The 16153-nt window shown below is 42.1% G+C and overlaps 1 protein-coding gene and 1 long non-coding RNA gene across 2 annotated transcripts in view; both read left to right on the forward strand.

Moving 5' to 3' along the window:
* The window catches only part of angpt4 (angiopoietin 4), a 59574-nt gene that overhangs the window by 2020 nt on the left and 41401 nt on the right, over window positions 1-16153 (forward strand). The gene's annotated exons all lie outside the window — the stretch shown is intronic.
* LOC117943768 lies at window positions 3973-10624 on the forward strand. Its single transcript, XR_004656429.1, has 3 exons — window positions 3973-3982; window positions 7795-7797; window positions 10455-10624. It is a non-coding gene; the product is annotated as an uncharacterized LOC117943768 (long non-coding RNA).

The raw sequence follows: 16153 nt of genomic DNA on the forward strand, positions 1-16153 counted from the left end.
TTATCAGTTGTTGCTTATTAAAGCAAGAAAAAAGAGAAAAAGAAGTCAACATTCTCTGATTCCAGGTTCCTAAATGTGAAAATATTCTAGTTTCTTTACTCCTCATTGACGATGAACTTGAATATCTTTGAGTTGTGGACTAAAACCAACATTCAAGGAGACATCTTGGGCTTTGGGATACACTGGGGAATTCATTTTCTTATCATTTCCTGACATTTTTACAAACCAAATAACAAATCAATTAATCAAGCAAAATCATCGACACATTAATCGACAATGAAAACAATCGTTAGTTTCAGGCCTAAAAGTCGTAGAAGTCTGTAGAAGTTGAGGATGTTGAGATATTTAACTGCCGTACGTGGAGACTTGCTGTTGGAGCTCCATGCAGAGTCAGGGGATCACCAACGTGGGTAGGATTCATCCTTTGGCCACCATCACCATCAGTTGGAAAGAAATGTCTCTCTGGACCAACCAGAGAGACATTGCCGTTAGAGTTCCTCATGAGGAAGACAGAAACTACGCACTATAGCATTTAAGGTCTATTCATACAGGAACCACATATCTTGAATTAATGCTAGGCCAAAGAAGCATCCCACTGTCAGACAAGGTTCCTTTTGGTTGTTGTGATACAAGATAAATGTTCAATGAGGGTTAATACTGTAGCCTCTATGCACTAAATAGGGAGCACCCAGCGTCTTCCTGGGTGTTCCAGGTGGTGCAGTTCCTCCTTCAGCTCCTGAGAGTTAAAACATTCAGTCAGATGCCTGCTGATGTGCAGATCGAAGTGGTTTGGGTGCAGCAGGTGATGTTGTTTCTTGAAATTGGATTAGTTAGCGAAAACATTTTTGAAAGGAATGTGTGTGTGCAGGGAGTCTCCATTCATCATCATTAGAATCATTTAAACGTCTCCGCCGCAGCATGAATAATGCTCCTGTTTCAGAAGTCGGTGTGAATCATAATTGTTACAGAAGGAATGGTGAGATAACAGCAGATTTATTCTCCTCGAATCCATCTCAGCCTTCAGAATGCTGGCATGTACCGGAGATGGCATTTGGGAAAGAGAAAAATGCAACTTGAAGCACGGGGTTATCCTGAAAAGTAAGTAAATGTTGTATCGAGTCTCTTTTCAACAGAGGAACTAAACCAGGAAAATAAATATCCCTTTTGCCCATTCTTGTTTCTGAAGAACCGTGAAAAGGGTTTACTGGTCTCTGTGTCTTTGTTTCACCGTTATTAAACGAGAAGAAATGTAAGACCCTCATCCTTATATCGATATCAGCGTACCCTCTTCTTTTATCATGGAGGAGGTAAAGTAAAGTATTTTTGTTCAACCAGTCAGAAATGATCGGGGACCTTTTAGGAGTTGTAAGCACTGTAGAAACACTACATTAGTTTTCACTATTTGCAGAAATCTTACAGACCAAACGACTAATCAAGGTTTATCAAAAATCCCAAACAATTGTAACTCGCGGCCCTTTTTTGAAAAGAAATATAAAATAAAACAAAATCGCTACAAAACAAATGGCTGATAGTGTTTAAAGACTGTGGTGTGGGAGGTGTAATATTCTACTGTATACTACTCTTAAACACTGCATACAGGACCAGTCTCCTTACCTCTGCAACTCAACGCGTTAAAACTGTCTTCCAATCCAATCTCCTCGTTTGACGCGTTAGATGATCTGCTCAGATTGATACATTACATGGATTACATACTTTCCAGTGGAAGATTATTTCTGCGGGTGTGTCCACAATTAAACCACTGAGATTTCACGGGTGTTTGCAACAAGTCAGTATGCATGTGTGTGTGTGTGTGTGTGTGTGTGTTTACCACCCACACTGTTGAACCCCAGAGGAGACGTGGGTCAAGTCCAGAGCTGAGCCTGGCAGCAGCCCGACAGGAGACAGACAGGCGACCTCTCACCTTCAGGCTGCAGGATTCAATCGTGCTCTGAGTCCCGTTTGTTGCCGTCCCCTCATCACAGCTTCAATTCATTTCAGATAAAAGTTACTACGCCTCCTCTCAGTTTCTCTGTCCATCCCTATCTCTTTCTTCCTTTTTCTTCTGAAAGTTATAGCACCAACATCTTAGCATCTAGATATTTTTAGGGTTAAAGTGAATTAAATAAAATTCCTCATGAATGTCCTATTGGAGTATGACACGTCTCTATCCTGATTAAATTAGAAACATGGTGTCATTTGGTTCATGCCCAATGAGTGTCCTTTACGTTGATGTTATTGAGAACTCTTTCTTTTGTATTTAGCAAGTCTCTTTCTGTTCTTCTAACTACTGCTATTAATGTAGCCTGAAAACCAGATTACAATACAAACAATATTAATAGGCCAGGTCTATAGTACACAAAAGAGCATAAAGATCAGCTCATCTAAGTAGCTGTTTACTAAGATTTTAAATGCTTTATGTTTGGGACGTATGTTTCAAGATATTATTGATGATTCTGCTAAGTCAGTGGTTCCCAAACTTTTTCAGCTCAAGACCCAAAAGAGAAATTTGGTGTCTCCCCGGGACCCAAATTTACAAAAATACACCATGAATCATTGTAACATCTACTTTTTTAAACTGTGGACAAAAGACGGAACAAACCATGAATTTAAATGTATATGAAATATTTATTCCATTTTAAAAGTAAACAAAAACAGAAAATGTCTCTATTCTCCTTTCTGTGTCTCACCCCTTTCTCAACTCATTTTCTTATTCCCTCCTAGGATAAGAGAAGAGAGAGAGACCCCCCACAGCATCTGAGCTGAACAGACCACTGTAGGAAAAACGAACGCTAATTCACATAAGATTAATATGCATTTTACTCTGCCAATTGGCGACCCAATAAAAAGGGTCTGCGACCCATTTTGGGTCCCGACCCTAAGTTTGGGAAACATTGTAACCTTAATCTTTGCATGTCAGAAAACTATTAAATTTGGTTTGTTTTGTCTAACCAACACCCCTAACCCCCTAAAATAAGCAGTTTACTATCATGTAAGACAAGGAGAAAGAGTAAATCCTCCGATAAGGAACTGGAACCTGAGGATCTTTGATGATCCGATTACCAGTTTGCTGATTCATTTTCTGTATATAATTGTAGATTTATTTATTAATCAACTTATTGTCTCAGCTGTAGATTGTTAATAACCAAAGCTTTGTGCATACGCTAATATAAAAATATGAAATGCATTTCCCCATGGTAGACAGCACAACTAAAGTTTTGATATGACAGAAGAGAGAAGCAGAATCGCAAAAAGCAAAGTTTTTCTACACAACCACAGCTGTCTAGTGTTTACAGACTGGCTGCAGCCCCCCCCCCCCCCCCCCCCCCCCCCCCCCCCCCCCCCGCCGCCGAACAGAGACACAGTGCATTCCCTCCATTTGTTCATATTCTTCCCAATCTTTGCGATTGCCCTGCTGTCACCGGTGGCAGATGTTCTCTCTGACAGCCCAGTGAGTCCCAAATCCAATGTTAGAAGTAGAACCTTTACCGTTGGTCAAACTGCAGCCCAGATGACGGAGCAGTTGATGCGCCGTTGGGAAAGTTGTTTTTGGCGTGCAGTGACAATGTTAAGTGAACAGTAGTGATCTGACGAACCTGAACACCATTCAGCAGGCAAAATATTTCAGCCATGTTCGCTTTTAGCATGGTAATAATTCTGCTCACCAGGACAGAGTTAACATTCTGATGTTAAACAGACACAATGCTTGCATGTTCACCATCTTGGTTTAGCATGTTAGCATGCTAGTTGCTAATAAGAACTACACACAAAGCACTACTTTTGCTAGAGCAAAACTTGAAAAAAGGTGTTACAATTTATTCTAGGGGGAACACAAACGTGTGAACCAATCCATCCGATAGTTAGGGAGCTATTCTTAATTGAATCCACAAATGTCTACTCAGGGCTGCCAACTTTTCCCCAAACCTTGGAGTGAGATTTGGGGGGGCCAACCTATATTTTGCCGTGTACAAAGCAATTTCTTTGGGTCTTCATCCTTCAGGGTTTAAAATGGGATTTGTTATATGCGGGGGAATGGGGCTCTCCTTACTGGGGTCTGGGGGCAAGCTCCCCCAGAAAAGAAATTTGAAAAATAAACCATTAAATGGCACTTTCTGGAGAGTTTTTTTGCAAAAGAATTGAGAAATCAAGTCTTACTTGATATGTGCAAAACTGTAGGGTTAAGAGCATTTACATTGTTGTAGTATCAACAGGTATTAAGGCATTTAGCATTTACTTTTTTTACATTATTAACTTCTTATGATATAAGAACTGACCATGATGACACCATGAGACAATGTGCCAAAACATAATAAACCACATGAAGAGACAGTAGCATATGTCAGCAACAGCTGAGAAGATTTGGGTCTGTGGTGAACCGGTCCAGGGGTCCCTGCCTGGTGTAGGGACCAGGGACCCAAAGTTAAATTAATATTGAGGGATTAACTAAGACCACTGAAATTCTAAAGAAGGAGAACCCCTGAGTTACATGCATTTTTATCCTTTAACCTTTGTGCCAAGGCTCAGTCATGTTGGGCCCTCATCCTCTGTGCCCCACTTACTGGGTTTACTTTTTGGGAAAATAAAGACTATTTGTTCATTTTATAAAACATCAAATTTATTATTTACAGTTTCATTTAGAGATGCACCGAGGTTAGAGAAGCACAGTAGTGGCTCAACGTTGCAGTATTGTATATATAGTATAGTATATATAGTTTTGTATATATAGTATAGTATAGCTCAGATGTGTTTCATCAGATTTTTGCTCATATTTACAACTTTCAATATTTGCACATTCAAAAAATAACTCCTGCCATCTCTGTTGTCCGAGATTTGGAGAGTTGTAATATAGTCTTCTCTGCATGTTATTGCTCCGCTGATATGGTGGATCTCATTCAGACCGTCTGACAGACACAGAGGCCCATTTGGGTCTCTGGTCTCTGACAGAGTTGAGAGGAGTCTGTACGCTCCTCATCATCGGAGGTCTACATGGATGCAACGCGTCACTGCCCACAGCAGAGCGGGTCCGCTAACATGAACTGAAGTTGCTACATTAGCCGCGCTGCTCACCTCAATTTACACAGAGAAAGTGGTCACGAAGCAACAGACGGGTCTGTGATACTCAGAGCTCATACCTGGAGCCAGAGAAATGCACCTGGGATGGATCGTAAAAAAAATGTTCTCAGTTTGCGACATTTCGAAACTTCCACAGTCAGGGAGCGCTCTTGAACCCCCTCATAGTCTCTGAAAGCACTATAGTCGATCACAAGTGGCTCAACAGGTAGATGTATAGATAAACTCATCTTTCAGAAATTTGACCGACCGGGTTGATACTTCAGCGTGAGAAATCGGGGGTGTGGCGTGTGAGCGTGTGAAACCAGTCAAATGCGTGTGTCTCACGGCCAATGCGTGAGAGTTGGCAGCCCTGCTACTTCATGGTGGCATTAGAGGAAAAAGTCGGAGGATCCGTAAAGTCACTAGGGTTCATCATCTGGGGAACATGAATGTCTAACAAAAATAATGAGAAGATAATTTGCTTACTGGCATTACTGCCCAGGAGTGCTGGGAAATGAAGTGGGAGAAAAGCACCACTGCAACTCCCACTTCAGTATTACTTAAATTGGACATGAGGATGTGAAGGTTTTAAGCTGGAATCTGTTATAAAAGTTCAGGACATATATTTTGCTACAATATCAATAAAAATTATACCCAGAAGTAAAATAATACACAATCTGTTTCTGCACTAGCAACAGTAAGCCTAGTTCAAAGTTTCCATCCCTCTTTGGTTCCGGTTTGGCCTCTCCAGTGGTTTCTGAGCCAGGCGGTGTGTAAACAGCAGTAATTGAGCTAGTTAACAGGGGGCTTGTTTAGTTTTCTGCTAAATGACTGACTTCAAATGGACCTGAGACTGAGAGGGACAGGAAAGCCTCTGTGGTCAGATCTCAGCCCGGGTACCATACAATGCTTTGATGTGCTCCGAGGTTATTTGGATGATTACCTGCAGAGAGAAAGAGAGAGAGAAAGATAGCAGGAAAATCTGATGGATAAGATGGAGAATGTCAAAGAGAAAGAGAAGACATAGAAGGGATATATTAATACAAGATATACTAGTAGTATTGAGGTTTGTCCTGGATTGGAAAATAAACTCACAGTTTGATGTCAAAGGTCAGTCAAGCTGCAGTTTATGGTTTTTATTATATTGAGGAATTATTGTCATACATTTAAAGGTTTCACATGTGCCTCGTTATGCATTTCTAACATGTTTAACATTACAATTTAACTACAGATATGTAGAGTAGCCTTTTTTATGTTTTGCAGAAACTCGTAGAAGAGCGATCAGCATCATAGTCCTGTTTCTGAAACAGCTCTTGAAGAAGCTCTGTTCTTCTGTTCTGTCGGTCTGTAAGTGTTGAACAGCCCGTTAGGACTTGGGTTAGGTTCAGAAAAAAATCTTTCCACCTAGTCCTGGGTCTTCCCCGAGGCCTCCTCCCAGCTGGACGTGCCTGGAACACCTCCCCCCAGGAGGCAGCCTGACCAGATGCGAACCACCACAAATGGCTCTTCTCTACTCCAACCCCCCCCACAGATGACCGGGCTTCTCACCCTATCTCTAAGGGAGACGCCACCCCCCTCCCGAACCCATTTCGGCCACTTGTACCCTGGATCTGGTTCTTGGCGTCATGACCCAGCTTTCAGGACCATAGGTGAGGGCAGGAACCAGAACTGACCGGTAGATCGAGAGCTTTGCCTTCTGGCTCAGCTCTCTTTTCATCACAACGGTGCGATAAACAGAATGTAATACCGCACCCGCTGCACCGATTCTCCGACCAATCTCACGCTCCATGGTCTCATCATTCACGAGCAAGACCCCAATGTATCTAAACTCCTTCACTTGGGGTAAGGACTCATTCCCCAGTGGAAGAAGGCCCCGTTGAGTGCAAATCCTACATTTACACAGTTACAGTTGCTCTGCCCAAACGTGACAAACAATCTCCAACATTAAGCTCTCTGGGACTCATGCTGTCCTCACAAGTAGAATAACACACTGTGCTGAGAGTATTCGCAGATTGATGTTGGGAAAAACACTTGGTGCGTGCTCCATCATCCCTCACAGCCACACATCAAACAGCTCGGAGCAGACCCCCCAGACAGCGCTAATACCAGCCTAATGGCAGCCATTATCAGCCTGTCAGCCTCCTCCAGTCCAAACACAACTGCTGGCAATTCAGCTCTCATTAGGCTGCAACTGGCTCTCAAATACGTTGTTAAAAGTGCAAACACACCAAGGAAGACCAAGGAAAGAGATAGATTGAATGATTAGAGATTAGATTGAATGCGGAGGACAGTTGAAACAAAAAATCCAAATCAGTGGAGTGGAACATTATGAGCTCACAGACAGTGATCCACTACGTGATCCAATAAATCCTGCTTCTAGTGTTTTTATTCAACAGATCTTATTTTTTAAGCGCCCATATTCTGCTCATTTTCAGGTTCATAATTGTATTTTGAGCTTATATCAGAATAGGTGTACATGGTTTCATTTTATAAAAACACCATATTTCTTGTTGTACTGCACATTTATGCAGATCCTGTTTACACCCTGTGTGTTTGGGTCTCTGTTTTAGCTCCAGAGTGAGACATCTCAGATGTTTGAGCTCCAGAGTGGGACATCTCCCTTCTATCCAAACTTTCTTGGGAGCTGCACATGCTCAGTAGCTCTTTCTCCAGCTTTGGTCCGTCCAAGGCAGGATTAGCTGGTAGACCAGGGCCACTTGTCAAATACCTGCACAACAGGGACAGGAAGTAGTTCTTTTGGAGATTAGGGTCAACTAATGGGTGTTTAGAAATGTTTAGCCATTGAGAACGAGCTAGCATGCTACAGTTAGCCACCCCGTCTCTAGTGACGTAGAAAGCCGTGCAAATGTTGGACAAATGCTCACCTGGAGACTGAAGACAGAGGACATTCAGAAACCAGATCTCACTCAAAACACCACGGATGTTGTTTTTTTTTTATAGTAGTTTAGATAGATAGTTTGTATCTGTGTGGAAGCACCAGAGACACAAAATAACCCCCCAAATCCCAGAAAAAAGTGATTTATTTTATAATATGGGCACTTCAAAGAGGGCAGGTTTGATTTGAGCAGTCCATCCCATCCTGGAGTAAGAAACTGGAGGCTTGCAGGACACTAGGACACATTCCCTAAAATAATTCCTCCCTGTTTTTTAAGTACTTCTCCTTGAGATGTTCAACATCGGTTCTCCATGAAGTCTGAGTTAGCTGTTTATGGCTCTTTTACGTCTCTGGGCTTCTTTTTGAGTTCCTTCCCATGTTGGGAAATGTTGGAAGACAGTGATGGCAACAGTTGTTGCTGCTGTTGGTTTTACCACAGCAGGCCGTTTTATTGTGTGTGAGTATTTAAAAAAGGTTTGACTGCTGTGGGCTGGCTGGCGGTTTATGATCTGATCATGTATTCTCAGATTCTGGTGCTTATGTTATACACCACAGCCTGACTTTAGTTTAGCACCCAGTGTTTTTGAATTGTTGGCGTCTGAATCGGAATCAAATGGTGAGGTGCCCGGAGATGCCCCGACCCCCCAGATTTAGAAATCCCTTTTTAAAAAATGTGACTTTTTCCAATCAAAGAAAAATTCAATTTACATTACATTTTGGGTCTCTTGTGGAATTTTGTGTCTTTTTGTAATAGTGTTGTGTCTCTTTTTGGTCATATGTCTTTTCTTTGGGGTTGTTTTGTGTCTCTGTGGTGATGTGGTGTCTTTTTGTAGTCGGTTTGTGCTTTTTATAGTTGGTTTGTGTCCCTTTATGGTAGTCTCTTTTTCGTATAATTTTGAACCGCTATTGTCAACACATCAGTTTCCTAACATTGGAAATGCTATTGCAGACAAAAGCAAAATTTAAATCTAAAGAAGTCCAACCACAATCATTACATCTGGGGAAAGTCTTTCAGTTACATTTATTCATTTGGCTTAGGTGGAAACATGTCACATGACTTTTTCATTTTTTTTAAAGATTATTTGGGCATTTTTAGGCCTTTATTTAAGTGGACAGCTGAAGAGATAAAATGGTAGGGGGGGGGGATGACCTGCAGCAAAGGGCCGCAGGTTGGAGTCAAACCCAAGCCCACTGCGTTGAAGAGTAAACCTCTATATATGGGAGCCCGCTCTAACATGTAACTAATTTGGGGTTTCATTTTATGATACACAAGAACCACAAAATGACAAGTAAGCCATAAAAGTAGAAATTGAAAACATGAAAAGCAGAAATAAAGCAGGAAATGGGCTCAAAAAGGGAAGTGGTCATGAGTGGAAGAGTGAGTGAGGGAGTGTGTGTGTGTGTGTGTGTGTGTGAGTGTGTGTGTGTCTGTGTGTGTGTCTGTGTCTCCTCACTATCTGCTAGCTGCCTGTTTTCTTTGAAAATACTTTGAACGTTAACAAGTGCCGTCACCCAACATTGTGTGCAGCCCCTTTAACGCCTGTTCAAAAAAGACAAAAAACATTTTTTTTTTGTATTTTGCCGTTAAATCAACATTTTCTAATGCGATACTCAAATTGCTCAGAAAAGACACTGATGGAAGCATGGCTGCTGTGTGCGTCTCTTGTCTTGTAATCAGGCAGCTGCTCTCATTTTCCGGCCCAGTTACTGAATGATTTCACTGCCCTGTAAAGAGGAGAAGGATCAAAAAGAGAAAGCCAGCAGTTTACGGGAGTCTCTTTTTAGAGGGAGCCAGGTCGGCGTTCTGTGTCACTGCAGCTGATTACTGGACAGGTATCCACACTGGGATCTAAGTGGCTGCTGGAGACTCACTTCAAACAAGCTGACACAAAGACAACTAAAGAGGGTCAGTTCACTCACATCGTCTCATTGATGCAGTAATGTGTCGTTCACTGTAACCATTCAGATTTCAAGATTTGGAACAGCGATGATGCAGTTGCGTGTCGTTCACTGTAACCATTCAGCCACCACCTCCTTGTAAAGTAGCATGTGTGTGGCTGCTGCCCCGCTCCCAGCAGCGCGCCGCTTGGCTTTCGTGCCTTGACTTGATTTAAGATCACGTTATGATACAATTTCACATCACATGTTTCAACGTGAAACCCAAAAACATTGCAAAAGCAAGGTGTCATCAAAATGCTGCTGCCGTGTTACTCTGAAATAGGTCCTCTTTTGGAGTTCCACAGAGATTTTGTGGTTTCAACCTTTTTGATTTCGCTTTAAATAAATGATATGTTGTATTGGACAGAAAATAGACAATTTAGGGACATTATGAAAACCTACTCTACCACGTTTTATATAGTTTTATATAAGTGGATCCCCATGTTACATGGCAACCAGTCTCACGGCAGTTTGTGTCACATAAATTAATCTGTGGAATCGTGTACAATGACACGTTATTCTCATTTTTGTGGTGTTGGTTAGGACCATTTTTAAAGAAATCTATTTAAAGGCATGTTTTGTGGTCACAGCACGACTACGGTAGCAAGTATTATTAAATGCTGAAAATCCCCTTAGGGAGGTTGGTTTGGGGGGGTGAATGGGACAGACAACACAGGACTTTCACCTCGGAGACCGGGGGTTGTGTCCCGGCGTGTGGCGTGTTGTTTCCCGTTCTTCTTTTCCTAATTATACGAATACTTTACATTCTCAGCAACACAAACAAAAAACGAGAAAATTGGGTCGGTGCACACGAAGCGATAGATTAGGAATAGCTGCCAGGAGACCGTGCTGTTCATGTTTACTTTGACGATCATTCTCCAAACTTTTTATATTTCTGTTTAGCTTTTCTTCTGTACAGTGCAAGAACATGATGATGATGATGATGATGATGATGATGATGATGATGAGGATGATGATGAGGATGATGAGGATGATGACAGAGGACCTTGAAGACTCCCTGCAGAAAGAGTTTGAGCTGTTGAAATTTAGGTAATTAGTTTTAAAAAATCCAACTCCATTCCAGCACGCTGTTGTCATGGTTACCAGAAGTCTGCGGGTCATTGGGACTTCTTCTTTTTGGAGGGATTGTTTCAGGAAATCAGAAGGCTTCTGAGTCAAGTGAAGGAAAATTCAAGATGTTTGAATAAAAGAGTTTTGATTAGATGAAACATTACAGCATGCGAGGGAAAGAAAGACACAGTAAGTGAAATGAGTCTGAAAGAAAAAAGAGGGAGGATTCGACAAAGAGACAGAGGAGGATGAGAGGAAGCCATGGTTCAACACTTCCAGACAAGTCGCCTGTTAACTCATTAATCACTGCAGTGCAGTCAGGCAATCACGGCGGCGAGGAACAAAGAGGGGGAAAGAGATAAAGTTAACTCAGATAAATGGAAGGGAGGAGTGGGAGGTGAGGGAGGTGAGAGGAAATGTAAGACAGAGACAAAGTGGAGAGAGGGAGGAACGAAACACACAGACAACTGGATTTAAACTTTATGTATGTATATATCAGCAAATATATGAATATCCTTAATAGTGCAGAGCGTTTTAAAGGTTGCATTTTTTGATTTGTGAGTAGAACATTTAAAAAAGTTTATATTAGGTTTCATGTTTTCAGTAATGTGCGGCCGTCCCTGTGTGCAGGTCCACAGCTCTGCAGCCAGATGAACGCTGCTGAAGGCAGTTTGGCTTCTGAGGGTTTTGCTGGGAGAAACTGTGGAACGGGGACAGGAAACTTCTTCAGTGGCCTCACTCTCCACCATCTAGTTGGGTTTCTGGAGCAGAGAAGTTTAACAAATCATGGTTTGGGTTTGACGGCCAGCTAACGCTCAGTTCAACTCTTTGAACAATCAACTCTGAGTGTGTGTGTGTTTGTGTACACTGCAGTTGAGCACAGTGAGTTGAACAAATCCAGAGCATAATTTCTCTGCAGCTGCTTTTCATTGCACTAATTCTTCCTAAATCCCTGACACCTTTTAATAGCTGTAAACACAGTTACTGAGAGACATTACACAGACGCATGCACACACACACACACACACACACACACACACACACACACACACACACACACACACACACACAGGTTGCATTTTAAGAGATTATGTTCAGATGCATACAGTTTGTAAAAACAAAGTCCAACACATTTACAAGTCTCTGTGATACTACACACTGATTGGACAAAGGCTGGTACACAGCACACACAGACAATCCCTTACTGATCTATTTCTGTACTATTCGTTGGACACATGATGAGAAACACACACAGTGTCCCTCTCTAATCAGCTGTTTTGATTCCCATTGGATGTCCATATTTGCTGGGTTCATTTGTCACATAGCTTTTCCCAGCGAAACGCTGCTGTCAGCAGAACAGCTGCAACAGAAACCAACCAACAGTACAACGTTCCCACTGCAGCCCTGAGAGCTGCCTTGTCCTCTCTGTGTACAAAAGGGGACATTTGCATGAATAAAAACATGTGTTTCTGTGTGTGTGTGTTAGAGGGTGACATGGGAATCAATTGCTCCTATCCCAAGCCCAGGAAAATCCTCCCGGCATGTCCCGATCACTTGACTGCCCCCCCGTCCTGAGAGAAGATCTGCATTTTACAGCTGAGTTAAGCACACACACATAGGCCTATTGTAGCCCAAACTTCCCATGTCTCTATGATTCAATAATGACTCTGTGTAGTTTCATATTTATTAAAAAACCAAATGCCTGGCAAATCTTCTGTCCCCCCCGTTGATTTCAATGCTCTCTCTGTCCCTATCACGTTACCAACAGTGAGATTGACTACCGCACCGCGGGACAGCCCCGTGTGTGTGTGTGTGTGTCCAGCGTTGCTCTGGTTTGGTGGAGCTATCCTATTCCATGCAGAAGAAATTTGAATGACAACTGTTCATCCCGCCCCTCGGATTGAGACCTGCCAATGGGGAGTTCCCAGTCCCAACATCTGGATGTGGGACTGGCTTGTCAGGCTACTTTAGTGTTGAAGGAAAAATTAAATAAAAAACAAATCCCAAAATTGAAAATCGAGTCCGTACCCAACAAAAGAAATGTTTGCTCCTTCTGTGCTGTGATGCTTTAATGTGCATCTCCATGCAGGCAGAGCTGAAACATCAATCCAAATTCTTCAGCACAGAGTTTGAAAGAGAGACTGAATAGGTAACAGAAGAAATAAGAGACATGATTACTGCAAGTAAAACCTGTAACACCTGACTGTATATTGAGACAGACTTAAAACATTTTGACCCTGCCCTTTAATTCCCGATGTGTTTTTAATGGCCCATTTAAAGCTGCCCTTTATAGTTGTTTCTCTCACACGTCGGCCCTAACTGATTGTTCTTTTCTTTAAATCATTTGGGCTGATTTCAAGTGAGCTGTAAGTTGTTCACTTTAATTTCAAACTGGATAACCAAGTCGTGTTTTGATGAAATATGTCTTTGCTGCCAAGAAAGGTGGCCAAGTCCAACAAGTACATCATGTTATTTAAATGGTACTTATTTAATGAGAAAGAGCATTACTGACGGGTGAAAGTGATTTAATTTGATGCCAAAGGCCAAATACATGCTTAAATGAGTGAAAATCAACCAGTACTTGTAGTAATGTACAAATAAAACACACACACACACGCACACACACACACACACACACACACACACACACACACACACACACACACACACACACACACATACCCACCCAGCCTTCTAGTTTTTTAGATGGATGCTGATATTTCATCACTGACGTATTTTGGAGAGTGTTTGTGTTCTTGGAGTAATAGAGTACGTGCCGATACTGTGTGTACTGATTATTGAGCCTGTCATCGAGTGCTCGGGCTACTGCCATAAATTCACTCTACTTAGTGCTACGTGCAGCAGCAACCTCTGCTTTTATTCAGCTCTAGTTAGCTCCAATTATGTCAATAATATACAAAATGATGTCAGAAAAAGATAAAACTAATTGTATTGATTCCCAGAGGCTACCGGAGAGATTACAGCAGAGGTGGAGGCTGATTAATAAAGAGTAAAAGTTACCAAAAGGCTACACACACATATATACATATCTATATATCTATATATCTATATATATAGATATATAGATAAACTCCACAACTTTTACACACCAAAATCAGTTTTAATGTGTTGGGGAATTCTACTGCATATGTTTAAAATGTATCAGTAAGCCTTTAGTGTCTCCAGAGGATAAATGTCCTTAAGTGGTGTCACATAAGTCAGCGTTGGTTGGGTCTGAAGACTAGAAATTTGAAAATGAAACAAACCATGTGGACTCCATGCGGTTTGGAAGCGCAGGGAGACCTCTGTAGCTGTTAGAGGCTCCAGGCTACATCAGCTGCTACTAACATAACACACCTGCATCTCTGGCTGGACTGCTGGCAAAAAGGACATTGTGTGTACTATTCACTTCAATTATATTCAATTAATATTATCAATTCATAATAATAGATATCTCGAGACACTTTACAGATAGAGCATCGTCTAGACCGCTCTATAATTTACAGATAGAGCAGGTCTAGACAGCACTATAATTTACAGATAGAGCAGGTCTAGACAACTCTATAATTTATAGATAGAGCACGGCTAGACCTGTCTATAATTTACAGATAGAGCAGGTCTAGACCACTCTATAATATAAAGATAGATCAGGTCTAGACCACTCTATAATTTACAGATAGAGCAGGTCTAGACCACTCTATAATTTACAGATAGAGTAGGTCTAGACCACTCTATAATCTACAGATAGAGCATCGTCTAAACCTCTCTATAATTTACAGATAGAGCAGGTCTAGACCACTCTATAATTTACAGATAGAGCAGGTCCAGACCTCTCTATAATTTACAGATAGAGTAGGTCTAGACCGCTCTATAAGGAACATGCATTTGTGGGTTGAGCAGCAGAATTGGATCATGGGGTCAAAGTGTGGAGAAGACCCAGAGTCCGCTGCACCGATAGAGTGACCTTGTGTTGGAGGCAGTTAAATGGGGGGGACGGCATCTCCCTCACTGGAAAAACGAGGCTTGTCATCATTGGAGGCAATCATCCCATATCTCCACAGTCTGGGATCAAACTCTATCCTTCAAGGTGATGCTTGCCCCCACAGGGTGGGGTTTATCAGAGACTACCTCCAGAATGTGGTAGTGGAGAGGAGGAGTGGCCTGTCAGCAGTCCTGACCTCAACCCCATTTACCCTTGTGGGATCAGCTTGGGCGTGTTGTTGGTGCCAGAGTGACCAACATGACCACCTTGGCTGACTTAAGACTTGCTGGTTGAAGAATGGGATGCAAGCCCACAGCGGTGTGTGCCCAGCATGAGGAGGGGGGGGGGGCTGTTGTGGCTGTGCATGGTTCTTCCACACACTACTGAGGCTCCTGTTTGTGAAATGAATAAATTGTTAAATATCTAATATGTCTTGTTTCTTCAATCATCCAATCCACCAAACACCAAACGTGTCGATGGCAGGTAAAGCTGTTTGCAATTGGCAGAGAAGATTTGGCAAATTTTTTCATGGGCTCCCCCCACATAATCAGCTCTGCAGCCGGGAGAATGGATGCCACAGAGAAATAATCTACCAAACACAAATTTCCTTACTTTTAAGTTTATATCGTCAAATGTTTTGGAGGACTTGTTGGCAATGCGCATGAACTGTCCACAATGTCCACTGTCCACATGTACTGTCCACATGTACTGTCCACAATGTTCACTGTCCACATATACTGTCCACTGTCCACATGTACTGTCCACAATGTCCACTGTCCACATGTACAGTCCACTGTCCACATGTACTGTCCACAATGTCCTCTGTCCACATGTACTGTCCACTGTCCACATGTACTGTCCACAATTTCCACTGTCCACATGTACAGTCCACTGTCCACTTGTACTGTTCACAATGTCCTCTGTCCACAAGTGCTGTCCACAATGTCCACTGTCCACATGTACAGTAATGATGAGCTCACACACTCTTTCAAATATGACGCACACTCAATCACTCACTCACTCACTCACTCACTCACTCACTCACTCACTCACTCACTCACTCACTCATTCACTCACTCACTCACTCACTCACTCACTCAATCACTCACTCAGTGGAATTGGAAAACCATTATTTTGCCATTCCTCAGTTTCCTCAGAAGGTTGTATGATAAACATGCTCTAGTTTCCAAATGTCTTCACCTCTCTGATCCAAAGCA

Source organism: Etheostoma cragini, chromosome 4 (assembly GCF_013103735.1).
Source record: "Etheostoma cragini isolate CJK2018 chromosome 4, CSU_Ecrag_1.0, whole genome shotgun sequence".
NCBI classification, from domain to species: domain Eukaryota; kingdom Metazoa; phylum Chordata; class Actinopteri; order Perciformes; family Percidae; genus Etheostoma; species Etheostoma cragini.